Source organism: Lissotriton helveticus, chromosome 2_2 (assembly GCF_964261635.1).
Source record: "Lissotriton helveticus chromosome 2_2, aLisHel1.1, whole genome shotgun sequence".
NCBI classification, from domain to species: Eukaryota; Metazoa; Chordata; class Amphibia; order Caudata; family Salamandridae; genus Lissotriton; species Lissotriton helveticus.
The window spans coordinates 340,818,052-340,845,939 of NC_136060.1; the positions used below are offsets into that span (position 1 = coordinate 340,818,052).

Below are 27,888 nucleotides of genomic sequence, written 5' to 3' on the forward strand. Positions count from 1 at the left end.
GCGTTTTAGGTTGGGTAATTAATTCCTCTTCAATCCTGAGGTCCCCTGTGAGCCAACTAGCCCACCAGGTACCTCCAGTATGCGCCAAGGAGCTGCGTTGCAGAGAGGTGTTCAGAGGGCACACCCCCTTTTTACAACACTCTGCGACGCAGCTCCATGGCGCTTACTGGAGGTACCTCTTGGACTAGTTGGCCACTAGGGGACCTCTGGATTGAAGAAGAAATAATTCCCCAACTTAAAACGCGCCACAGGGCATGTTTGAACACATATCACCTCTAGCCCTGCCCCCTACCTTCACCACTGTCCACACACGCCCCGTAGCACGTTCTAAGTTGGGGGAATAAGTCCCCTTGCATACTGGGGGTCCATGGGGGCCAACTAGCCCACCAGTAACCTCCAGTATGTGCCAGGGGGCTGCGTTGCGGAGAGGTGTAAAAAGGGGCGTGGCCTCATTACACCTCTCTGCAACGCAGCCCCCTGGCTCGTTTGCAGAGGGGAAACTAATTCCCCTTGCATACTGGGGGTCCCTGGGGGCCAACTAGCCCACCAGGAACCTCCAGTATGCGCCAGGGGGCTGTGTTGCAGAGCGGTGTAATGAGGCCACGCCCCTTTTTACACCTCTTTGCAACGCAGCCCCATGGCGCGTTTGCAGAGGGGGAACTAATTCCCCTTGCATACTGGGGGTCCCTGGGGGCCAACTAGCCCACCAGGTACCTCCAGTATGCGCCAAGGAGCTGCGTTGCAGAGAGGTGTAATGAGGCCACGGCCCCTTTTTTACAACACTGCAACGCAGCTCCGTGGCGCTTACTGGAGGTACCTGTTGGACTAGTTGGCCCCTAGGGGACCTCTGGGTTGAAGAAGAAATAATTCCCCAACTTAAAACGCGCCACAGGGCATGTTTGAACACATATCCCCTCTAGCCCCGCCCCTTACCTTCACCACCGTCCAAACACGCCCCGTAGCACGCTCTAAGTTGGGGGAATAAGTCCCCTTGCATACTGGGGGTCCCTGGGGGCCAACTAGCCCACCAGGTACCTCCAGTATGCGCCAAGGAGCTGCGTTGCAGAGAGGTGTAATGAGGCCACGCCCCCTTTTTACAACACTGCAACGCAGCTCCGTGGCGCTTACTGGAGGTACCTGTTGGACTAGTTGGCCCCTAGGGGACCTCTGGATTGAAGAAGAAATAATTCCCCAACTTAAAACGCGCCACAGGGCATGTTTGAACACATATCACCTCTAGCCCCGCCCCTTACCTTCACCACTGTCCAAACACGCCCCGTAGCACGCTCTAAGTTGGGGGAATAAGTCCCCTTGCATACTGGGGGTCCATGGGGCCAACTAGCCCACCAGGAACCTCCAGTATGCGCCAGGGGGCTGCGTTGCGGAGAGGTGTAAAAAGGGGCGTGGCCTCATTACATCTCTCTGCAACGCAGCCCACTGGCTCGTTTGCAGAGGGGAAACTAATTCCCCTTGCATACTGGGGGTCCCTGGGGGCCAACTAGCCCACCAGGAACTCCAGCATGCGCCAGGGGCTGCGTTGCAGAGAGGTGTAATGGGGCCATGCCCCTTTTTACACCTCTCTGCAACGCAGCCCCATGGCGCGTTTGCAGAGGGAGAACTAATTCCCCTTGCATACTGGGGGTCCCTGGGGGCCAACTAGCCCACCAGGAACCTCCAGTATGTGCCAGGGGGCTGCATTGCAGAGAGGTGTAAAGAGGCCATGCCCCTATTTACACCTCTCTGCAACACAGCCTCCTGGCGCATTTGCAGAGGAGTAACTAATTCCCCTTGCATACGGGGGGCCCCTGGGGGCCAACTAGCCCACCAGGAACCTCCAGTGTGCGCCAAGGGGCTGCGTTACAGAGAGGTGTAAAAAGGGGAGTGGCCTCATTACACCTCTCTGCAACGCAGCCCCATGGCGCGTTTGCAGAGGAGGAACTAATTCCCCTTGTATACTGGGGGTCCCTGGGGGCCAACTAGCCCACCAGGAACCCGCCAGTATGCGCCAGGGGGCTGCGTTGCTGAGAGGTGTTCTAAGGCCACGCCCCTTTTTAGACCTCTCTGCAACACAGCCCCCTGGCCCATACTGGAGGCTCCTGGTGGGCTAGTTGGCCCCCAGGGACCCCCAGTATGCAAGGGGAATAAGTTCCCCTTCTGCAAACGCGCCAGGGGCGTGTTTGCAGAAAGGTGCAGGGAGGGGGCGTGGCCTCCTCCCGATCCGTTTTAAAAAAAAGCAGGCCTAGGGGGTCAGGGTGTTTCTACCCTGCCCCCTTTGCGTGTTTTTTCGCATTTCTTTAGCTGCTTTCTTGTGCCTCGGTTCTACCGAGGCACAAGATGGCTGCCAACACTTCATGGTTTGGAGTGTTAAGAGCCAATTAGCATAAAGCTCGTGCTCGGGAAGGTACGCGTACTGTAAGTGTACGGTACTTCATCTATAGATATATCTATGATTTTACTTTTGATTTTCTCAGGAACTACTGAACTGATTTACACCATTTAACAAAAAGCGTAATCTGCGAACCAAACTCTACCTTTTTTCCAAATTTGGTGTAATTCCGTTCAGCAGTTCGGGCTGTAGCCGTGTCTGAAGGTCTCTATGGAAAATTGCATGGGCCTAACACGTTTTGGGACTCCCCTTTTTTCTCTGCCCCCGCTTCACGAATCACCCCGAAACTTTCAGGGAAGGAGCGGAGTGGAGCAGGCCATTTTCTTGGAGAATTTCGCGAAGATTCGTCGACCGGCACCAAAGTTATTCCAAATAGAATGTTGCGGATTTCCTATGGAAACTAGGTCCTAACAATAACTACCTACTGGCGACCACCAGTAGGTAATATATATATATATACATTTCTGACCTAAACAACTGTTTAACTACGCAGCCACCCGGATAGATGTCTTTTGTTTCATCAGAAAATTAAAACTTAAGAAATTCTTTTCCATTCAAAAATTGAAAGAGAGTGAGGAGTCAGAGATCCCTTCATCTGGGGCTCCAGTGGAGGGCGAAGGTGTTACGTCGGGGGATGTCCCCATCCTCTTAACTCTCCATGTCTTGCATAATGCAACAGATTCACAGCCAGGTGACCCTGACATAAATTTGAGCACGCAAGCCAGATTGAATAAAATAAACAAATTGCAAAAAGGAGCGGGTTTATCTCCATTTAGAAGTAAATCCAGATTCGTACCATTGGCAACTAAAGATGCAATTGATACATTTCACGACTATGTGTCTAATGAAATCAAGCAACTGTATAGATCCACCGCTGGTAAAACCAAGAAAAAGTATAATCGACAACAAGTAGAATACTCCACCTTGATGAACAAACTGAGTAAGAACACAGACATTGTGATTAAAATATCTGACAAAGGTGGAAATGTCGTTATATGGCCCAAAAAGGACTACAACATGGAAGCTTGTAGACAACTCCATGATGAGACTTGTTATGAGAAAACGACTCACAAAGAGTATGAAAAGGCGAAAGAGACTCTCCTCAAATTATTACACAAATGGCGAGAAGGTTTGATATCTGTGGAGGATTTCAAATTCATGCATAAGATTTCCCTGTACTCCCTGTATTTTATTTAATCCCCAAAGTCCATAAATGTATAAGCCCCACTCCTGGAAGACCTAATATCTCGGCTATAAAAAGTGCCGGTGAACAGGTGGGACAATACATAGATTTTTTCTTGCAGGATATGGTGAAGGTGTTGCCAAGCTTTGTTAAAGATACTAGCGATTTCTTGCATAAAATTGGGGATTTGGAGTGGAATAATGATATGCTATTGATCACTCTAGATGTAGAGTATCTTTATACGAGTATTGCACACAGCAGTGGCCTTAAAGCAATTGAATATTTTCTCAACAAACGCCCGGCAGACTTCTATGAGCACAATAAGGTTATCATCAGCCTTATAGATTGGTTCCTACATAACAACTTTTTCATTTATGGTAAAGATGTTTGGAGACAGTTAAGGGGTGTAGCGATGGGATCCTGTTTCTCCCCCAGCTATCCGTGTTTACACGTTGGCTGGTGGGAGGAACAGGTCCTGAACACCCAACATCGTACATGGGTAAATGAAAAGGTAGTTAAATATCTACGGTACATAGATGACGTATTTATTCTTTGGCAGGGAGATGAGGAGGAAGCTTCTTTGTTTGTGCAAGAGATCAATGATAATTCCCTCAATCTGAATTTCACATCCAAAATGAGCAAACAAGAAATTTAATTTTTGGATGTGAAACTGTACATTAACAACAACAGAATAGATAATACACTTTTCAGAAAGCCCACGGCTGGAAATACAACGCTGCATGCTACCAGCCTTCATCCCAAACACACCATAAGTAGCATTCCGTTCGGTGAGATCTTGCGGTTGAAGCGAATTTGGAGTTCCACGGATGACTTCGACAAATGTGTAGTACAAATGAACGCCAGACTTAGAGCACGGGGTTATTCAGACGCTTTATTAAAGCAAGCGTTAGTTAAAGCAGAAACACGCCCCACAGAAAGTCTTTTCAAATCTATTTCGGTGGACAAGGAACTAGAGGATTATATGAGGCCCACCACTGTAGTCAATGGAAAACATCCTTTACAACGCAACTTTTACCACGCAGTGCCTTTACGACGCAACTTTTACAACGCAAACCATTACAACGCATTGCGCTGGGGGGCGCTCTAGGATAGGGAATAAGTTTAATTTACTATCCAACACCTTCCCTAGTGTCCACGGGGACTGGAGTTGGAATAGTAAATTAAACTATTCACTATCCAGCACCCCAAAGCGCTATGCGTTGTAAAGGTTTGCGTTGTAAAAAACGCGTTGTAAAGGCATGCGTGGTAAAAGCATGCGTTGTAATGTCATACATCCTAGTCAATGATTGCCCGAGACTGATCACGGCTTTTAGCAATGAGGAAAACAAAATCAGAACCATTGTTAAAAAGAACTGGCCTATTTTACTAACTGATTCAATATTAGGTGTCCAGTTACCAGATAGACCACTGGTCACTTTCCGTAGGGCGAGCAATATGGGGTCTCTGCTAGACAAAAGCAGTCCAAAAACCAGACAAAAAAGTATGTGGCTAAAACCTGCCACCGGGTTTCGGAAATGCTCTACTTGTAGGGCGTGTAAATTCGGGATTAATAAAACACACTACCAAACGCCTTTTGGACAGAAAGAGACTCCCATCTCCGGCAGTTTTAACTGCAAGACAGAGTTTGCAGTGTATGTCCTGACGTGCACCTGTGGCCTTAATTATATAGGCAGTACTAAATTGCAGGTGCACGTCAGGATTTTACAGCATTTGAGGGCTATTCTGCAAAGTGACCCCACCTACCCGGTGGCACGTAATTTCAAGGCCAAACACAACAACGACGTAGCCTGCCTATCTTACTATGTGGTGGGATCTATACCAAAACTTCGCCGGGGCGGGAAGAGAGAACAGATACTAAGGCAGTTGGAGACAACTATGATTTTAGAATTTGACAGTAAATGGCTAAATGGTCTAAATAATTCGGAGAATATGTACACCTACCTCTAGGACTGTATTATAGTTGGTTCTCTTTCTGTCAATCTGGGTTCTACTACGTTTGGCTGGACGGCGTAATTTCCCTGTGCTTTCAGTGATATTGTGGCGGATAATTACAGGTAGTCAGGTTCCCTGTTGCCTAGTATGAAATATACAGGATTATTCTCACTTCTTTGGTAACTGTTATCTGAAATTCATTTATACTTATTGAGGTAGTCAGGTTCCCTGTTGCCTCAATGGTTGCTTCATTCTTTTGTAAATATTTAATATTTAAGTCCACTTGCTCTATTCACTTCTATATAGAGTGTTCACTCTAAATGAAATATGATGTGGCATGGTGTTTTGAGAAATGTGTTATTTATGTGATTTTAACAATGAATTTTGGCTATAACCGATTTTTAATTGTTATTTCATATCTGTACATAATTCTTTTAAACATCTTTACATCATACACGTGGCACTTTTATTCAATACACTTTATGCGCTTTATAATTGTACAGCTATTTTTGCACTGATAGTAGAGTTGTTACCTGTAACTATCAAATGGTATAATTGTCATTTAGACATCCCACAAAAAATGTTTTTTGCACTTTAAATTGTTTTAATCCTCCGATACTATATTCTTGTCTTTTGCTGAAGTTAGGAATGTATTTTATGATGCACTTTAACAAAGGTGGGAGCCAGTAGGGATTTATCCTGGAAGATAATGGTACTCCTCACCGAGTGGGAGCATCCAGTTTTAACTCTTTATGTTAGCTGTTCGCTGCCACATCTGCAATAAGCATTTATGTTATTATTGGTAACAACTAACATTCCATTTATTTAATTTCTGTTAATGCATTTGTGCATTTTAGTTTGACCACGAACTGGATCTATCGGTTGATATAATGAAAAGTATATTTTCTATGTCCATGGTCATGTGATCTAAAAGACTTGAGCAATCAGGGGCCGTGTAAGCAATTCACAGCATTTAAAAATGCGTAAAAAAATGTACCCACTTTGCATGTGATCAAGGGCCCACGAGCCCGAAACACGTCTTGCTGCTGCTGTTTACCTGCACCATTAAAGACATTTCAGGCCAGATTTGGTGGTCCGTCTCCTTTCTTCGCTTCGCCAATCCAATTGATCGGAGGTGGCTTGGGGAGTTTCTCTTTGCATATATGTATATATCTATATATCTATATATATATCTATATATATATATATATATATATCTATATATCTATATATATATATATATATATATATATATATATATATATCTACATATATGTTTCACATACATGTTTCCGGGGTCCCGGGCATGGGCGGGAATATTCATGTGATTATGACTATTGATGAGGATCCCCTGGAAGAGAAGTTAGGTTTATCCAGAGGTAGTTTTAAGCATGTATTGTATTCACTCAATCAAAGAATGGTTACACACACTCAGAGACAGAATCCGGACCAATTGGCAAGTGTAAAAAAGGTATACTTATGTTTTATTTTAGAACCAAGCCAGACTCAGCACAGGTAGTACAATATACTATCAATCACAAGACTTTTCAAGGAAATGCAGTTGTGGTTGAATTTGCAATCTTTACAGGTTTGTATACACTTTACAAGCAGTTTAAATTGGCTAGAAATTACTCTTGATTACTTTCTCAGTACTTCTGGATTACATCGACTACTGAGTGATATGCCTAGATATCATACTGGGGATCCTATAGTACAAGGTAAGTAAGACTTTCTCAGGTTTAAAAAACAGTTACTTTTCTTCCATACAAAACACAGGTTAACACAAACATTTTTAGGAACAGGAAACTGGTAATATTGGTTCCTATGGGTGAAAAATGGTTATCAATTTTACAGGTACGTACTGGACTTACAAGTGAGAGTTTTGGGGGTTAGGACTAAGGTTCCCCAAGGTCTAGATGGGCACTCGAATTGCACCTCTAGCGCCACTAGGACATCAGAGTGTAGGGGCCCAATGTTAGCCAACGGGGGTATGGGAGCCTTTGGTTGCGGGCTGTTTACGATCAGCACTGCATGGGCCAACAATCAGCACAGGAGTTGCACCACCAGCGACACAGGGGCGGCCAGGTGCAGAGTGCCAAAGCAACGTCGGGGACCCAATGGATACCAATGAAGATCTTGGATTCGGAAAAGAGGCTGCAGACATGAGCAGGGAGACTTCCTGAGGGCAACCACCGGCTGGAGAGAATCTTGGGGTATGCCTGGACCATAGGTCAGGTCACCCAAGGCCGGGGGAGGTCTTTTGGTGATGGATTCGTCTGACAGCCACGTGGTCCGATTCTTCAGACCGCTTCAGTCATTTTTGTTGTCTTCTTACCCCCTTTGGTCGCGGTGGGGAGGATCCTTCAGGTCAAGGCTGCAGGGATCGTCTCGAAGCTTATCGGACATCAGGAGTCACCAGTCCCTAGATCAGGATTACTGGGGAGACCTGCTTGGTGCGTTGGGCCACTTGGGCTCGGGCCGTGGCGGCTGGTTGCAGGGCGGTTCAGGACCATGGGACCGCCGGGATCCGGGTTCTGGTCTTGAAGTCTTTGGTTTTAGCAAAGCCGGTGCTCAGGGAAGACAGAGTTCATAAAGTGAGTGCAGGGCAAGTTTACTGGGCACTAGGGGGCTGCTGGACACGCCAGTTTCTTCGCTGTTGGTAGGTCAGAGGTCGGTAGGGCTGGGGCCACAGCAGTTGGTGTCCTCTTCTTCCTGGTTCAGCACAGCTCTTCAGTCCTTTTTCTTTGTTCCCTAAATCTGAGGAGGCAAGGTTCAGGGTTGCCCCTAAAAACTAAAGTCTGGGGTGTTAAAGGGGTGTGCAGGTCGGGAATAATGGGTCCCTTCCTTGGGGTGGGGACACCCCCATTTATGCCACCATCCAGTGGTAGAGGGCATGAGTCTCTCCCTAGCTGGCTGAGCCCCCCCTCTTCAAGATGGAGGGGACTGAGATGTGTTCTTCACCCTGCCTCCCTAATATGAAGGGTGAAGTTGGCAAAGGTGAGCACACCTCTCGTCCAAACTTGGTTTTATTGCTGATTCTCCCTCCCAAAGTGGGGGCCAGAACATGCTGGAGCAAATTGCTGGGGGCCACAAAGGCAGGTACCGCTTTTAAAGGTGGCAGGCCTTTGAATCCTCCCCTTTTTCAGACCCAGCCCATCCTGGGGGGAGGAGTTATGACACTTCTGCCCAGGATGGGCTTTGTTTCTGGACACAGAGAGAGGAGGCTCTCTACCCACGGGTCCAGAAACCCTCCTGGTGGTGGCAAATGGCAGGTAGCTATTCAGAAACACCAGGGTAGGTTGATTTTCTAAGATGCCCTCTGGGTGCATTTTACAATAAATACCACACTGGCATCAGTGTGGGTTTAATGTGCTGATAAGTTTGGTAGCAAGTTTTATTGAAGCTATTATGGAGCTGTGGAGTTTGTAGTGACCAACTCCCAGACCATATATCCTTTATGGTTTTAATACACTTACAATATCGCCGCATGGACTTAGACACTGTTGGGGTAGAGGACTCATGCCACTGTACCCTCACCTTAGGACTAGTGCACTCTGCTAGAGGGGTGATCCACCTAGACCTTAGGGATTGGGTTGAAGGCAAGGCATGTGTGTAGGTTAAGGTGCAGGGCCTCCAAGGGTGGCACAATAGGTGCTGCAGCCCTTAGAGACCTTCCCTGGTCAAAGTGCCATTGGTACCTTTTACAATGGCGCTTTCCTGTGACCAGGGATGTGCCAATTGTGGATACAAAGGAACACTTTTGGGAGAGAACATAGGCCCTGGGTATCAGATTGGCAGGGACCCAGGGCATATCAAGTCGGGTTGCATCAGATGTCAGGCAAAAAGTGTGGGGTAACCATGCAAAAAAGAGGTACTTTCCTACACTCATCTCTCTGACAGTGTCTCTACTTTTAAATCTAAGGACCAGCTATGTTGGGAAAGGAATTGGGGCACTCTCCCCCGCTAAAGAATGGAAGGATAAGTTACTTACCTGTAATCCTAGTTCTCTTCCAGGGGTATCCTCATCAAAGTCATAAGCACTGAATATTCCCGCCCATGTGCGGGACCCCGGAAACAATATAAAAATATATATGTATAAAACACATATATGTATGTACATATATCATTTTTCTCACATCAATGCAGCCCCAAAACTGAGGCTAAACAATGCAAACACATATACATGAACAGCAATTAGTAAGGAATCAAAAAACACATTAGGTCAAAAAATCCTTGAACTTTGTGTTTTAATGAGTCAAACCACTCATAAATCCTGAAAATTGCTTATAAATAGACATTGTTAGCCCTCAGGCTGCATTGTAAAACAATATCATAGAAAATGAAACCATTTTCACAATAACTGGCACCGTGCCTTTAAGGCAGCCATGACCCCAGGCTTCCCATCATGCCTCAGGGGTGACAGTTAGGTCAGTTGTTCTTTGCATAACCCTGAAGACAGGGCTCAACCACAAGATTGAAAACAAAACAGTACCAAATCTCATTTACCTGGGGAGGCGGGTGGGTTGCTTATGACTTTGATGAGGATACCCCTGGAAGAGAACTAGGATTACAGGTAAGTAACGTATCCTTCTCTTCCAGGGGATCCTCATCAATAGTCATAAGCACTGAATAGAATAGCAAGCCCATCAACCACCTGCAGGTAAATGAGAAGTACATGACCCAACCAATCATAACAGCCAAAAGAAATTCTAGCTGTTAAACAGATTCCTCAGGGAGGCCTGGCCCACCTGGGTATCTGCTCTCGTATCAGAATCTAGACAGTAATGTCTGGTAAATGTATGGACAGACCTCCAGGTCGCCGCTTTACAAATCTCAGACATGGGCACATCCTGCAGGTAAGCCGCCGTGGCTGCTCTACCTCTAGTAGAATGCGCCTTAGGGGAACCCCCTAAAGTCTTCTGTGCCAATTGGTAAGCAAGCTTGATACACGAAACGATCCACCTGGAGATAGAACGTTTCGAGGCTGCATGACCAGTCCTGATCGAACCGTAGTTAACAAACAATTGATCAGAATGTCGAATAGACTTGGACCTGTCCAGATAGAACTTTAAAACCCTTTTCAGGTCCAGAGAGTGTAATGCCCTCTCAGCTGGAGTAGAGGGATTAGGAAAGAAAGTGGGTAAAGAGATAGACTGATTGACATGAAAATCTGATACCACTTTAGGCAGGAAAGAAGGATGCGTTCTAAGCACCACTCTGTTCAGATGAAAAACCGTATACGGTTCTTTAGTACATAGGGCCTGAATTTTGCTCACCCTACGGGCTGACGTAATCGCTATCAAAAAAGCCGCTTTCCAGGAAATATGCTGTAAAGAAGCTTTATGAATAGGCTCAAAAGGTGAACCCATCAATTTTGATAGGACTAGGTTCAGCTCCCAAGGCGGAGCAGGAGGCCGAACAGGAGGGTACACTTCCTTTAGACCCTGTAGGAAATCTTTTACTGCAGGAAGCTGAAAAAAAGAAGTTTGTGAAGGTGATCGCCTATAAGCTGTAATAGCGGCTAAATGCACCTTAGTGGAGTTAAACTTCAAACCTGCTTTAGTCAGGTACAACAAGTATGGGAGAACTGCTTCTTCCTGACTTTTTACCGGATTGTGACCATTCTGCATGCACCACATATAGAATCTCTTCCACTTGCATGCATACGAATGTCTAGTGGAAGGGCGTCGTGCTTCTTTCAGAATGGCCATGCAGTCCTGTGGCAGCCCTAGATGGCCGTACTGTATGACCTCAGGAGCCAAGCTGCCAAGTTCAGTGACGGAAGGTTGGGATGGTGAATCCTCCCGTTCATCTTCGACAACAGGTCCTGCCTGCATGGAAGCCTCTTGTGAGGAGACACTGATAGGTGAAGTAGGTCTGTGTACCACCATTGTCTCGGCCAGTCTGGGGCAATCAGGATCATCGTTGTGCACGAGTGGTTCAGCTTGCTCACCACCTTCGGGATCAGCGGAAGGGGTGGGAAGGCGTACACAAACTGCCCCGACCAGTCCATTAACAGAGCATTCCCTCTCGTTCCTGGTCGATAGAACCTGGAGGCGAAGCTTGGGCATTTGGTGTTTTCGTCGTCTGCGAAGAGATCTATTGAAGGACGACCCCAAGACTGGAAAATGTCGTCTAGCACTTCGTCGTTGAGAACCCAGTCTTCTCTGTCTTCGAAGTGCCGACTTAGAGCGTCCGCCCTCACGTTCTGCTCTCCTGGGAGGTGGACTGCCTGAACAGACAACTTGCGAGCTAGAAGCCAATGCCAGATGCGCTGCGCTTCCAGAGACAGAGTCCTTGAGCGTGTTCCTCCCTGCTTGTTTAAATAGTACATCGTGGTGGTGTTGTCCGTCTGTACTAGAATCATTTTCTCCTGAAGCGAGGGAAGGAACGCTTTGAGAGCCAGGTGAACCGCTCTCAACTCCAGCAAGTTGATATGATAAGTGCTTTCCTTGGGAGACCACAGACCCTGCACTTGTAGGGGTCCCATGTGCGCTCCCCATCCTTGCAATGATGCATCTGTGATGATCGTTTGTGTTGGAGGCGGTTGATGGAAGAGAACCCCCATCTGCATGTTCTGTCTCTTTGTCCACCACTGGAGGGAAGATTGAGCAACCTCCGACAAAGTGATCCGATCGTCCCACTGATCTGAGTGTTGGTCCCATTTGTCCTCCAGATCCTGCTGAAGAGGACGCATCCAAAGTCTGGCGTTCGGCACTAGGAAGATGCAGGAAGCCATCGACCCCAAGAGCGAGGCTATCTTCCGCACCTTCTGGGACCTGTGGAGAAGAACTTGTTGGCACTTGAGGGCTATCGAAAACTGTCTCTCCTCCGAAGGAAACACTTTTCCTACTTCGGAGTCTAGCAGAGCTCCTAGGAAGTGGATCCTCTGAGTTGGTTGTGATACAGACTTGTTGAAATTGACATGTAGACCTAGACGTTGACAAAGTTCTATGCATGTCTTGAATTGATTCCTTACATTGCCTGGAGTTGGACCTTTCAACAGCCAATCGTCTAAGTATGGGTATACGAAGACTCCCCTGCGGCGTAGAGCTGCCGCCACCACTGCGACACACTTGGTGAACACTCTGGGAGCCGACTTCAACCCAAACGGGAGGACTTTGAACTGGTAGTGAGAGGTCCCCACCCGGAACCGAAGGAATCTTCTGTGATCTTGCCGTATTGGAATATGGAAGTACGCATCTTGAAGGTCCATCGAACACATCCAATCCCCCTGCCTGAGATGTGGATATATCTGATGAAGCGACAACATGCGAAACTTTTCTTTTCGTACATGCAGATTGAGTGTTCTCAAGTCCAGAATGGGCCTGTATTCTTCCTTCTGGCCCTTTTTTCTGACCAGAAAATACCTCGAGTACACTCCTTTCCCCCTTTGGGACACCGGAACTCTCTCGATGGCTTCTTTCTCGAGGAGTGTAGCTACTTCTGCTTTTAACCTTTGTAGCTGGTGACTTGATGTTGACATCGGGGAAACGTGCGGAGGTAGACGATGGAAACGAAGACAGTACCCATTCTGCAGCGTAGACAACACCCATTGATCTTTGGTGATGGCCTGCCACTCTGTCCTGTGATGCGCAATGCTTCCCCCCACTGGAGTGGGTAACGGCGCTGGGGGAAGTGAAGACTCATTGCTTCTGCTGCGCTTTATTGAAGTTGTTGCCTTGGCGCTGATTTCCATTTCCCTTGGAATTGCCCTTGCCTTTGTACTGTGTCTTTTGCTGGCCCTGCTGGTTCTGGCCTTTCTGCCATTGAGGGGTTTGAACCCTCTGCTTCGAATAACCCTTGTTGTTCGAACGGAATTTCTTCTTAAATTCCTTTTTCTTCTCGAGTCCCACCGCTTTGAGAGTGTCTAACTCGGTCTTCATCCGCTGCATTTCCTCATCCGCACTTGCTCCAAAGAGAGATGTGCCTGAAAAAGGAAGGTTAAGGATTCTTGCTTGAGCCTCCGGTTTTAATGCTGTGAGGCGTAACCAAGATGTTCTCCTTGCTGTAACTCCGTGCACATAGCCATGTGCCGCCAGAGTTGCCCCATCTGCTGCCGATCCTATAATCTGGTTGGAGACTTGACTGCCCTCCATCAGAACCTCCTCAAAGTCCTTTCTGTCTTCTTCAGGGAGCTTTGCGGTAAATCTCTGAAGTGAATCCCACAGAGACCTGTCATACCTGCCGAGCAGGGCTTCCGCGTTAGAAACCTTGAGGAAAGAGGCTGAGGTGTTACACACCCTTCTCCCCCATGAGTCCTGCACCTTGCTATCCTTATCCGGAGGTACCGTGGATGAGGAAGCCACCGCATTGGATTTTCTTGCCGCCGTAATGATCACTGAATCTGGCGGGGGATCAGCTTTGAGGAACAGAGGATCCTCTTCCGGAGGACGATACTTTTTGAGAATCCTCGCTGGAACGGACTTCACCGTTGCCGGAGTGAGGAAGACTTCATTCACATGTTCCATTATACCCGGAACCAACGGCAACAACGGTTTGGGTGCTGATCTATGTTGCAGGGTTTCGAATATGACAGTCGTCTTGACTTGTGGAGCTGTCATCGGTACTCCCAGTTTCAGGGCTCCCCTGCCCAAGATATCTTGGAACGAGAAAATATCCTCAGTTGGAGACACTCTTGAGCGTGGACTGTTAGTAAGAGTCGGGGAGTAATCCCTGTGAGATCGTGTTCTCGACGAACTTGAAGAACTACTTGTCCTCCTGGACCTAGTTCTTCTGCTAGAACGCGTCTTGGAACGAGATCTCTCTCTGTGACGAGAATGTCTCTTGCTTGAGTGTTTAGAACGAGACCTTTCTCTGCGAAGAGGTTGGTCTCGATATCGCTTTAGGCTCTCCGCCGTCTCCTTGTCCTTTGCCCAGTGGTGAAGAGGTCTATTCCACCTTGGGGAAAGATGAACAGAAGGAGACTTGTGGATGGGATCCTTCTCAGGTGTACGCGACCGTTGAGGTTGTTCCGTTCGATCCTGTTGCGATCTTGCAGGGGATTCGGACCTCCCCCTATTAGATGCGCCGCCCCGTCCATCCGAGGATCTGCCACTCCGAGATGATGAGGATGATGAGGAAAGACTCACCAGAGATCCAGAGGGAGACCTTGAGCGAGATCTTTCTTCTGCAAGTCTCCGTCTCTTGGCGGGGGGATCCTGCACTGGAGATTGTTCCCCCTCCGCAGCCGATGCTGAACCTGGAGAACCCAACTGTGGCTCTAGGGCATGAGTCTGGACTAACAAGTCACTTCCCTTGTCTCGAACCACCTCCTTTGATTTTGTAGGAGTAACGTTCTTTGTTTGCGAAGAACTTCTCTCCCTGGATCTTTGTTGATCCCTCGACGGTGGTTGTATCGACGCCGAGCGCCGAGCAGGAAGACGCTCCCTCGACGTCGACCGTGATTTCTCCGTCGACCTCGGGTGGCAATGGCTGTCCTTCGACGTTGAAGGCTGTCTGTTCGACGTCGATGGAGGCTGTTTCGACGCCGATCGCCGTTGACTTGATGGCGACTGGGCGTGCCTCGACTCCAAATGCCGCTCCGACGTCGAACGCTCTCGTCCAGGCGTCGACGTTGGCTGCATCGACGTTGACCGATGATGTGTCGACAGAGGCTCCCTCGACGTCGAACGACCATGGCTAGTCGTCGACCGAGGATGGCTCGACGTCGAACGTCGATGGACCGACGTCGACGGAGAATGCCTCGACGTCACAGCATGACGATGCTGTTTCGACGTCACACGGCTCGCCGTCGAGCTCTTCCGCTTCGACGGCGACCTGTCCCTCGACGCTGACTGAAGCGGAGGTACCTTCCATGTAGACGCTGAAGACATCTTCTTCGTCGCCGTCGACTGCTTCTCCAATGCCGATCCCGACGTCGAATGTGAACCAGTCGGGGCTCCTCTCGACGTCGACCGCGTCTTCCGACTTTTCTGCTTCTTGGGAGATCTTCCTCTCTCAGAAAGCCCATAAGCTCTAATCCTCTCTCGATCCTTAAGAGTCCTGGAAGATAAAACCTGGCAGTGTTCACAGGTTTTAGAGGAATGAGAGTCTGGTAGGCACAGGATACAGACTGAATGAGAGTCAGTCTTTGCCTTTTTCCTTCCACATGAAGGACAGTTGTTGAAGAGAGAAGGCATCTTTGACAGGAAAAATACCTTTTTTAAGCACAAAAAGTGTTCAAACAGCACTCTATGTCTAAAAGACGTCGAATGAAGTCAAAAATTCTAGTAAAAGCTGAATATTTTTTGACAGAAAGTCAAAAAGAAAAGGAGCTGTTTCACCAGGGTCCTGACTGAAGGAGCCGGAAAGAACAACTGACCTAACTGTCACCCCTGAGGCATGATGGGAAGCCTGGGGTCATGGCTGCCTTAAAGGCACGGTGCCAGTTATTGTGAAAATGGTTTCATTTTCTATGATATTGTTTTACAATGCAGCCTGAGGGCTAACAATGTCTATTTATAAGCAATTTTCAGGATTTATGAGTGGTTTGACTCATTAAAACACAAAGTTCAAGGATTTTTTGACCTAATGTGTTTTTTGATTCCTTACTAATTGCAGTTCATGTATATGTGTTTGCATTGTTTAGCCTCAGTTTTGGGGCTGCATTGATGTGAGAAAAATGATATATGTACATACATATATGTGGAGCGAGATATATGTGTTTTATACATATATATTTTTATATTGTTTCTGGGGTCCCGCACATGGGCGGGAATATTCAGTGCTTATGACTATTGATGAGGATCCCCTGGAAGAGAATTACATTTACTAGAGAGTACATCACACTGCACATAACATGGCTGGTATGAAGGCTTATAAATTAGCCTCCTACAGGTATCTCACTCCTTCACGAATTCACAGATGGAATACGGGCCCTCGAAATGTTGGTGGGGCTGTGGGAAGACGGGCTCCCTTCTTCATCTCCTGTGGCACTGCCCCAAACTGGTCGGATTCTGCGAGCAGGTCTTAGACGACACTGACTTAGTGTTTGACACTGCTATACCGCACTTCCCCACATACAATTTACTTGAGCTACCTCAACCCCTGACTTTCTGCTGCGATCGCTCCGGGGTCAGCAGATGGCTTTAGAATTAAATGCTATGCACCAAGTGATCCTCGCACACTGGGGGCTCAAGGTCATTTTGAACCATGTTTCATGGTTACATAAACTATGGTTTTCTTTAGCAACGGAGTGTATGTCCTTCATTGTCGAAAGTAGAACAGTCGCAACCCTGATTTGTGGCCCCCCCCCCTTATCCAAATCCTCTCTGCAGAATTTAAGGAAGTGACCTGCCTGCAATACCTGCAGATATTGTGCTTGCTCCGCCAAGATGTTCAGGAGTTGCATAAGCCTTCCTCTTAGTGTTGGACACCGATAACGGGCCCTTTGGGGCATACCGCGGCTCTGAGTGCAACTGTTGAATGATTCAGGTGCGAAGGAGTGGGGGGAGGAGGGAGGATTATACTGACTTGTGGTTTCGCTTGCTTTCTTTATCTTTTCATGTTTAAAATGGTCCTTGCATCGCTGCCGGCCTACGGGTTGTAGGCATACAGCTTTGTATTGCTGGTCTTACATTGTTTACGCTGCCAGCCTTTGGGTGTACCATTAATATCAATGGGGTATCCCAGTAACATGCAGAACCTGGGGAGTACTAACAATATATAGACAGTGGTTCTGCCATGCAATTTGCAACTACTTATACATTTTTCTTGGTGAGTCCATGGTTACTTAAACTGACAATCAATCTTACATTGAAATAAATCAAAAACAAAATAATCACAACGGCACTCAGGACTACAAAAATGTCAAGGATATGTTAAAGAATCATATATCTTATAGGGTGAAATACATATCAATATTCAAAAGACAGGACAAATACATAACCGTTAAATTCTACAGACAAATGTGATTAATACATTACATAAAAATTAACACAATGGAACATAGAGACACTTAACAAGAAATAGCTAACAAGCATAAAAGCATGATTGGTTCGAGCGTCCAAAAAACACTGTTGTTCCCTAGGCAGACATATGTTTTTGCATCCTAACATAGATGTGTTTTCTGGGAAATTAAGCACTTATTCAGATTACATCGATGTTTCAACCCCCAAAAGAAATGTGAGTGTAGCTGAATAACATCACCATGGGGTCATCCTTAGGCCTATCTATTCGATAGAGCACAGACTGTATAGTGAAATAGACTGGGTGTCAGTGTGTTATATAAACTAAGATCTTCTAGAAAGGCGGGACTCTCTCAAAGGTTCACCTGTTTCAATAGCAGGGATCACGCATTCTCTCGTCTTAAATGAATGGAGACCTGCATCATAAGAAATAGCATGCGTTTTTTATTCACTAAAAAGATGAACATGTTCTATTGTGCCCATGCATGGGACATTGATCAAAGGGACCGTGGGATAAATCACATCCTACCTTTACAGATGGATGTGATTATTTCATCCACGTTGCGTACAATACGGAGCTTGCGTACAATACGTGCTTCCTTAATGCCCCAAATCGCATCATCACATATTCAAAATCAAGGCATCCAGAAAACTGGTGCCATAAAAACAAAAACAAATGTAACAATTCATGAGGTGGTCTGCAAAAGCGCGCAAGATATTTTACAAGTCTGTTGGAGCAACATGAGAAATGCCTCAGAGTTTAAAAGTCCTAAACGTCTTAATTGGCTTACCTACATGGTGCTGAACAAATCAGCCTACTCACGGTGCGTCGACTCAGCAATAGTGGAAGACATGCCTGGAGCGGGAAAGATAAGTAACTCGCGACCGCCGCGTCAACGTGTACGCAGGAAAACAGCATCCCGAACATGGGCTGCGCCTGGGCGAGCACACACCAGATGCATGACTTGCGATCTTGTAATGATCAGGGCTATGTGCAGAGGCCCACGTTAGTAATGTAGGGAGAGGAGTTGGCCTAACGGCTAGGGCGCTCGACCTCGGACCTGGAGGAACTGGGTTCGAGTCTCGGTAACGACGCCAAACTTCCTGTGATTTTGGGCAAATCACTTAATCTCCCCGTGCCTAACAAAAATGAATGTGTGTCCTAATGTAACGTAACTGGTGCTATGTAGAGCGCTCTGATACCCGATTGGTTCGGGTGTAGTTTGCGCTATATAAAACTCTGGCCAAAATGTATTTTTTTTTTTAAATGTATACTAGAAACAAGCATTTGCAATGTAATAGGCCTCACATTTGCGAGTTTGAGCTATTAGCATTGTAAATTACAGTGGGGCATATTACCTAGAAGTGCGTTAGAAAACGCACATCTTCATATCGCCGGATTTTTTGCCGTGATAGCGCGCAATTATCAATGCGCATCACGTAGGCGAAATGAAATCCTGCGATAGTCGGCTATATGGCACATTATAGCATGAAAACAAACGTCGTTTTCATGCGCTAATGTGTGCATTGATAATATGGGGGGTGGATTCAGCTTTATGATCCACACCCCCATGTTATGAATGCCCTAACACCTGGTCAGAGCAGGCGTTGGGAGACCTGCGATAAACGAGTTTATCGCAGGTCTGCCTCTCCCAACGCCAGCCTTGGTAATAGGGTGTTCCCACCTCCAACCACATTTTACATGTGGTTGGACGTGGGAACGGCCACTTTGCATGTCATTAGCGATGTTTGTCGCCGACATGCAAAGTGGGCTTGAGGCAGGCGTTAAAATGCCCTTGTGGATAGGGCTCTAGAAGTATCGCCGCTTTCTCAGCACAATTCGCCGAAAAAGCGGCGATACTTCCCCTTGCTAATATGCCCCAATGTCTTTTATTTATGTGTTGTTTTTTAAAACAGATAAATAAAAGGTATTGTCATTTACATGCCAATAGCTTAAACTCTCGCAAATCCGAGACGCCATTGCATTGCAAATGCTTGTTGAACACAGTAACAAAGTGCAAACCACCTCCTCAAATCAAAAAATCCAATGGAAAATGAACAGCTTCAAAAATGTCGTATTTGATGAGAGAAAAGAAAGCACAATAGTTGCAAAAAGAAGTATTGTCTTCCAAAAGGGGCTATCCCATTGGACCAGGTACACATGGCTCTAAACCATCGAACAGAAAGAGCATGCCTGAGAAACGATTGTTTGACAGGGAATTCGGGATAAATAACATATGATAGTGATCTGCAAACGGTGGTGTAGAAAACAAAATGTAGCAGGGAAGTGAGGCAATGATAAACAAAGTTAGTGTAAGTGAAAGTAACAGAAAAGTAGAAAAGCACTTACAAAGCTAACAGGGTTGGGTTTCTGTATGGAGCAACGTATTTGTGTTGAGCAGGAAGCACAGTGGTGTGTGTTGGTGTTGGTCAGTAAGGATTAGTTACTTACCTGTAATCCTAGTTCTCTTCCAGGGGTATACTCATTACCGTCATAAGCACTGAATTATCTCCGCCCATGAGCGGGAACCCGGAACACATAACAATATACATATATATGTGTAAATATATCAAAAAGTACATTGTACTAAAATAATTATACACATATACATGTATAACAACCATAATATGCAGCCTAACATATACACATAGGCTAATAAAGCCAACCTTACACACGTTCTGAAGCATGAAAATATGCTAAATATAAATGCAATAAACAGGCATGAGCCTAAAATGCATTACATAACCATGAAAAAACTTTTATTTTCATCAAAGAACCTGTTGTAAACAGTTATTAGCCTAAAAGGCTGCATATGAAAATTTGTCTGTGTACAGAAAATCAGACTGGCACCCTGCCTTTAAGGCCCCAGAGAATCTGCACACTTTGCCTTTAAGGCCTCCAGGAGAACTCTGTTCCCATCATGCACCACAGGTGACAGTTAGGTCAGTTCTTTTGTACGGTACAGTAAACATTAGCAGGAAACTGCCCTTAAAACTTCACATTATATATTGAAAACTTCAATGCCACTGCTCGCCTGGGGAGGCGGGAGGGTGCTTATGACTTTAATGAGTATACCCCTGGAAGAGAACTAGGATTACAGGTAAGTAACTAATCCTTCTCTTCCAAGGGATACTCATTAATAGTCATAAGCACTGAATAGAGTAGCAAGCTCATACCCACTAGAAGCGGGCGAACAGATAAATGCATAGCTATATTTCAAACAACACAGTGTTTAACTAGAAGTAGCAAACAAATTTCTCAGTAATGCCTGTCCCACTTGAGCATCTGTTTGCGCATCAGAATCCAAGCAATAATGGCGTGTAAACGTATACACTGAACGCCAAGTAGCTGCCTTACATATCTCTGACATAGCCACATTCCTGAGGAGAGCTGTTGTAGAAGCTTTTCCCCTCGTAGAATGAGCCCTAGGTCTACCTGATAAAGACTTGTGGGCTAGCTGATGGGCAAGTAAGATACATGACACTATCCATCTAGAAATGGATCTCTTGGATGCTGCCAAACCAGTATTCGTAGGACCATAGTTCACAAACAAACGGTCTGTGTGTCTCATAGTCTTGGTTTTATCTAAGTAAAACTTCAAAACCCTTTTTAGATCTAAAGAGTGCAAAGCCCGCTCAGCCGGACTTGAAGGGTTTGGAAAGAAAGTAGGCAATGTTATGGATTGGTTAATATGAAAATCCGACACCACCTTAGGTAGAAAAGAAGGATGAGTCCTGAGCACCACTCTGTTTGCATGAAAAACTGTGTACGGTTCCTTGCAACACAGAGCCTGAATTTCGCTCACTCTACGAGCAGACGTGATAGCCACCAGGAATGCTACTTTCCAAGATAAGTGTTGCAATGACGCTTTATGTATGGGCTCAAAGGGTGGGCCCATCAACTTAGTCAACACCACATTAAGCTCCCAAGGTGGAGAAGGAGACCTGACTGGAGGAAACACCTTTCTTAATCCCTCTAGAAAATCCTTCACCACAGGCATCCGAAAAAACGATATCTGTGTTGGCGATTTTCTATAAGCAGTTATTGCAGCAAGATGGACTCTGATAGAGTTAAACTGCAAACCAGACTCAGCAAGATAAAGAAGATAAGGCAAGATCACCTGTTCTTGGCCTCGAATAGGGTCAAGACCCTTGCTCTGACACCAAAGAAAAAAGCGTTTCCATTTAAATCCGTAGGATTGTCTTGTAGAAGGCCGCTTTGCCTCTTTAAGAATGTTCATACACTCCGGATTTAACTGTAAATGCCCGTACTGGATGACTTCAGGAGCCATGCTGCCAGGCGCAGGGAGGGCAGATTGGGATGAAACACACGCCCCTCCTGTTTGGACAGAAGATCCGGGCGACAAGGTAATCTCCTGTGCGGCCTGATTGACAACTGGAGGAGATCTGGGAACCACCATTGGCGTGGCCACTCTGGGCAAATCAATATCATTCTGGACTTGGTCTTGTACATCCTGTTGATCACTGCTGGTATCAACGGTGTCGGCGGGAAGGCGTACAGCAAATTTTGACACCAGTCTATCAAAAGGGCATTCCCTTGAGATCCTTTCTGGGAGAACCTGGACGCGAAGACGGGGCATTTTGCGTTTGCCGCGTCTGCGAACAGATCGATGTCTGGTGTTCCCCAAGCCTGGAAAATGCTGTGCGCGACTTCTTCGTTGAGAACCCAGTCGTGCGCTTCGACAAAGTCTCTGCTGAGGTCGTCCGCCTGCGTGTTGAGGCTCCCTGGCAAGTGAACAGCCGTTATGGACAGGTCTCGTGCAAGTAGCCAGTGCCAGATGGTCTGAGCTTCTATGGACAGAGTCCTGGACCTGGTACCCCCCTGCTTGTTTAAGTAATACAATGTAGTTGTATTGTCTGTTTGCACCAAGAGGGACCGAGTCTGAAGAGATGGAGCCAGGGACTTGAGAGCAATATGGACCGCTCTGAGTTCGAGTAGATTGATATGATACCCTTTCTCGAAATCTGACCATAGCCCTTGTACTTGCAGCGGGCCCATATGTGCTCCCCAACCTTGGAGAGAGGCATCTGTGATCAGAGTCTGCGTTGGTGGGTCCTGATGAAAAGGAACTCCCTTCATCAAGTGTGTCTTCTTCATCCACCATCGAATGGAATCTTTTGCAGACTGTTGGAGAAGAATCTGATCCTCCCAGCATCCCGTCCTCTGCTTCCATTGATCTTCTAGACACTGCTGTAGAGGACGCATCTGCAAACGTGCGTTTGGCACTATGAAGATGCACGATGCCATGGATCCCAGAAGAGAGGACACTTGTCGAACTGTCGGACGTGCAGACTGAAGGAGAAACACACACTTTGTCTTGATGGATGACCACCTCTCCTCCGAAGGACACACGTTTTCTTTTGCCGTGTCCAGTTGTGCACCCAGATAGTGGATCTTCTGGGTGGGATTCAATATGGACTTTTTGTAATTGACTTGAAGACCCAACTTGTACATGAGTTGGAGGCATATCGAAAGATGTTCTTCCAGTAGAGATGGGGATGAACTCTTCAGAAGCCAGTCGTCTAAGTACGAATAAATGAAAATCCGTTGTTTTCGAAGACAAGCAGCCACTACCGCCATACATTTTGAAAAAGTTCTGGGAGCTGATCTCAGGCCAAAGGGGAGCACTGCGTACTGATAATGACGAGCCCCTACTTGAAATCTGAGAAACTTGCGATGTTTTCTGGATACTGGGACATGAAAATAAGCATCTTTCAGATCTATGGAACACATCCAATCCCCCTGGTGTAATTGAGGGAAAATCTGATGAAGAGCCAGCATTCGAAACCTCTCCTTCCGAATGAATTTGTTCAAACGCCTCAAGTCCAGAATGGGTCTGAACTCCGTAACTGGACCTTTTTTCTTTACAAGAAAAAACCGAGAGTACAGGCCCTGACCTCTCTGTTGAAAAGGCACTGGTTCTATGGCATTCTTCTTCAGAAGGACATCCGCTTCCTGTTGTAAGCGCATTAAGTTCCACTGTACCATTTTCAGAGGACGCATGACAGGAGGTGGCTTCTTGAATTTCAAAAGGTACCCGCTCTGAATGACATTGAGTACCCATTTGTCCTTTGTGATCTGTTTCCACTCTTCCTGATAACACACAATACTTCCTCCAACCGGAGTGGCACACGGTTGTGGAGGAAGCTTCCATTCATTGTTTTTGAGGCTGCTTGGTAGCTGATGATTGCTGCCTATTTCCGCTGCCTCTGCCTCGTCCAGGTCGCCTCTGCTGGAATTGCGATCTCTGTTGACTCTGGCCTTGATTTTGCGAGGACCAATTCGTCTGTTGGCCCCTCTGCTGAAAAGATCTTTTGTCATAGGGACGAAAATTACCTCGACGCTTAAACTCTTTTTTCTTTTCAAGACCAACGGCCTTAAGAGTGTCTAACTCCACTTTCATTTTAGACATCTCGTCATCGGCGTGAGATCCAAACAGAGTCGAACCATTAAAAGGTAGATTTACCATCTTTCTCTGAGCCTCAGGTTTTAGACCCGTAAGGCGAAGCCAAGCCGTACGTCTAGCACAAACACCATGTGCATAACATGAGCTGACAGATCCGCCGCATCAGCAGCTGCACTAATGCTTTGATTAGCCACCAATCCTCCTTCTTCCACTATTTCCAGGAAGTCTTTCTGATCCTCCTTAGGGAGTTTTTCTGCAAAACGAGAAACTGAGTCCCACAGCAGACGATCATAGCGGCCCAATAAGGCTGACGCACTGGCCACTCTCATGACTGAACCTGAGGTGTTGCACATTCGTCTCCCCAAGGAATCCATACTCTTACTATCCTTCTCTGGAGGAGCAGAAGAGGTAGATGTTGCCGAATGTGCTTTTCTGACTGCCGCCACAATAAGAGAATCTGGAGGTGGGTCAGAACGCAAAAATAAAGGATCTTCCTCTGGAGCCTTGTACTTCTTTGCAATCCTAGAAGGTCCTGAACCCACTGTGGCCGGAGTTAAGAAAGTTTTCATCGCTGGTTCTATCAACCCGGGCACTAACGGCAGAAGAGGCCTACCAGTCGTCTTGTGATGTAGGGTTTCAAAGATGACTGACGTTGCTATTTGAGGAACTGCCATCTTGATCTTGAACTTATTCGCCCCACGACATAACACATCATTAAATGTGCCCAAATCATCCACTGGAGACACTCTGGACGGAGGAGTAGATGATATTGTGGGAGAATAGTCTCTATATGAAGATCTTGTAGAAGACGAAGACGACTTAGAAGACGGAGAAGGAGTTCTACCCCTCTCTTGAGGAGTTGCAGATCGCTGCCTCCTTCGCTCCCTTGAACGAGATTTCCGTCCTTCTACAGACTTAGGAGATGGAGCAGGAGTCCTACGCTTCTCTTGAGGAGTTGCAGATCGCTGCCTCCTTCGCTCCCTTGATCGAGATTTCTCTCTTTCCAATGATCTCGAACGTGATCTTCTTTGCAGCTCCGTCCGAGGAACCGGAGCTCTGTCACCCAATAATGGACGCATCTTCCAATGCCGAAGACTTTCCAGCCATCTCGGTGACAAGTTGATGGGCCGACCTACATGCTCAGGTGAAACTTCAGGTGACACCTGCACAATATTCAGGTCTGCTGAAGACTTGGAAGCTCCGGAGACTACACTGTGCTCAGATACCACTGAGTTAGATGGAGTCCGCTGACTGGGCACCAATTGTCTATCATCTGCCTGGCCTGAGGTAGAGCCCGACTGAGCCACCATAGAAGAATCCTGATGCACTGTCTCGTGTCCCACCGCATCTTTCTGTTGATCCTGCGGTGAAGAAACCACTCTATGCTCAGGACTTATGTCTGACCTCGACAAAGACCTAACTGAGGTCCGAGAGGCTGATCGTGACAGTCTCAACGCCGACCTGTGCACAGGTGGGGGAGACCTAGACATTCCATGCTTCGAGCCCGAAGCATGCTTCGACGCCGATCTACGTCGCGATGGAGACTTTGACCTCCTCTTCTTAGACCTCGACGTCGAATCCTTCGATCTTCCTCTCGACGTCGATCTCTTCCTCGACGACGATGTATGAATCTCCTTCGACGTCGACACTTTACTCTTCGACGTCGACATATGATCCTTCGACGTCGACACTTTACTCTTCGACGTCGACCCATGATCCTTCGACGTCGAACGCATCTTCTCCTTCGACGTCGAGCGTTGAACCCCCGACGTCGTCCTTACTGCAATCGACACCAGATGTCTCGACGTCGATAAAGATCTCGACGGCGAAGGTCGAGACGCTGTATTCTGCCTCACCGGCGAAGTCTTCGACGTCGACGGAGGCCTCTTCGACGTCGACGGAGCCCTCTTCGACGCCGACAATGCTGACGGCGATCTGGATCTCGACGTCGAATGCCTCTTTTTCGCAGGAAAAGCTTCCTGGAGTCGATTTTTCTTCGTTTTACCTTCTGGAGACGCGGATCTTTCTGACAGGAAATCACTACAAATGAGCAGAGCTCAAGTTCCAGGTTCCTCACAGAACAAGCCGGAAAAAAGAACTGACCTAACTGTCACCTGTGGTGCATGATGGGAACAGAGTTCTCCTAGAGGCCTTAAAGGCAAAGTGTGCAGATTCTCTGGGGCCTTAAAGGCAGGGTGCCAGTCTGATTTTCTGTACACAGACAAAATTTCATATGCAGCCTTTTAGGCTAATAACTGTTTACAACAGGTTCTTTGATGAAAATAAAAGTTTTTTCATGGTTATGTAATGCATTTTAGGCTCATGCCTGTTTAACGCATTTATATTTAGCATATTTTCATGCTTCAGAACGTGTGTAAGCTTGGCTTTATTAGCCTATGTGTATATGTTAGGCTGCATATTATGGTTGTTATACATGTATATGTGTATAATTATTTTAGTACAATGTACTTTTTGATATATTTACACATATATATGTATATTGTTATGTGTTCCGGGTTCCCGCTCATGGGCGGAGATAATTCAGTGCTTATGACTATTAATGAGTATCCCCTGGAAGAGAACCCTGCACGTGCGAAGAGGGGTCGTGAGGTGTGTCACGAGAAAGATACAGCATGTTAATGCACCTGCGGTGTTGTCAGTTCATTTCTTGCTGGTAAAACTGCCACTAGGTGGCACGATAACCAATGCTGACACTCTGGGCTGCTCGAAACGCGCATATATATATCACTGTGTGTAGAGAAACTCAGTCGTGGTGGAGAAGGAATCCCCTGCCCTGGGTGTTTATGAACCATGTTATTGTGTCAACGTATTGGACGTTTAAAGCCTGCAATAAACAGATTAAAAACAGAGGGAAAACTCCTCTGGCAAATTACAGTGTCCAATGGCATCTGCACAAAAGAACGGGGCACTCTGGGGTTTAGAGATGGGGAAGGGAGTAGAAGCGAGTACGAGGATGTTTCTCATTAGCCATTAGCTTGTAATAGGCTGCACTAGTGGAAGGAGTGATTTTCCCTCAGAATTACAGCTGGCAGCTCCACTTTTTATCTGCCACGGGAGGTGCATTGTAGCTTAAGCTGGAACCGTACATCACGGTTGTCTCCATAGGTGGGAAGGACTGCAAATCTGTTTTTTCCCTCACACTTTCTCCCTTTTGCTGTGCATCGTTTTCGAGGAAGGAAATTGGGGACTGACGAATACTAGGCAAGCATTCCGATAGACCAGAAAATTAGACCGAAAAATAACTGGAAAAGATAGATAGACAGACAGACAGGCAGGGTGACAGGAAGTCGTGCAGGCCGATATATGAGTGGTTGGAGTGCATAAAAAAGTATAACAAGAAAGGAGCCAGAGTGATTTATAACTGCAGGGAGAGTGGGAGCAACAGGAGAATCTCAAGTTACAGATGCAGGCTACAGAGTCAAAAACAAATGGCACACTGCAGGCAATTAAAAGAAGTGCAAGCAAAGCGACTAAAACTGTAGTTAGGCGCCGCTGATTCGGGACTACACGGAAGTTAGAAAATGATCAACAGCCAACAGAAAGGGAGATAACAACAACAATACTACAAGCAAGCCAATAGCAAGCATAAAAACAGATTACATGAATTTTACGCCTACATACAGATTACTTCAATCAAGGCATTTATAGAGCGCACTACTCACCCATAGGGTCTCAAGGCGCTACTTAAGGTAATGATGAGACAGCTCAGGCAGTGCATGCGCTGCCTGCGCTGCCAAGGCGAGACCTAAAAATATATTTGGCAGTGAACGGTCAGAGCCTCCATCACCCTTATTTTGGGTACGGAAAGGTTGTTGAAGCGAGACTCAACCCGACTCGCTTGCCTTTGTTTGTAGGCAGAAAGCAGTGTCATCTACATTGCGGACTACAATAAACAGAACCTTTCCATAAAAGTCCAGTTTGAGTTACAGAATATTCTTACAAACAAGGTTTTGCAGGTAAACGGTTGCAATAATTTTTGCTTACATCTGAAAAACGTGAACGTCCCAA

The 27,888-nt window shown here is 46.6% G+C and overlaps 1 protein-coding gene across 1 annotated transcript in view; it reads right to left on the reverse strand.

The window, feature by feature from the left end:
* Positions 1 to 27,888, reverse strand: part of JAKMIP1 (janus kinase and microtubule interacting protein 1) — a 1,395,482-nt gene that overhangs the window by 1,121,103 nt on the left and 246,491 nt on the right.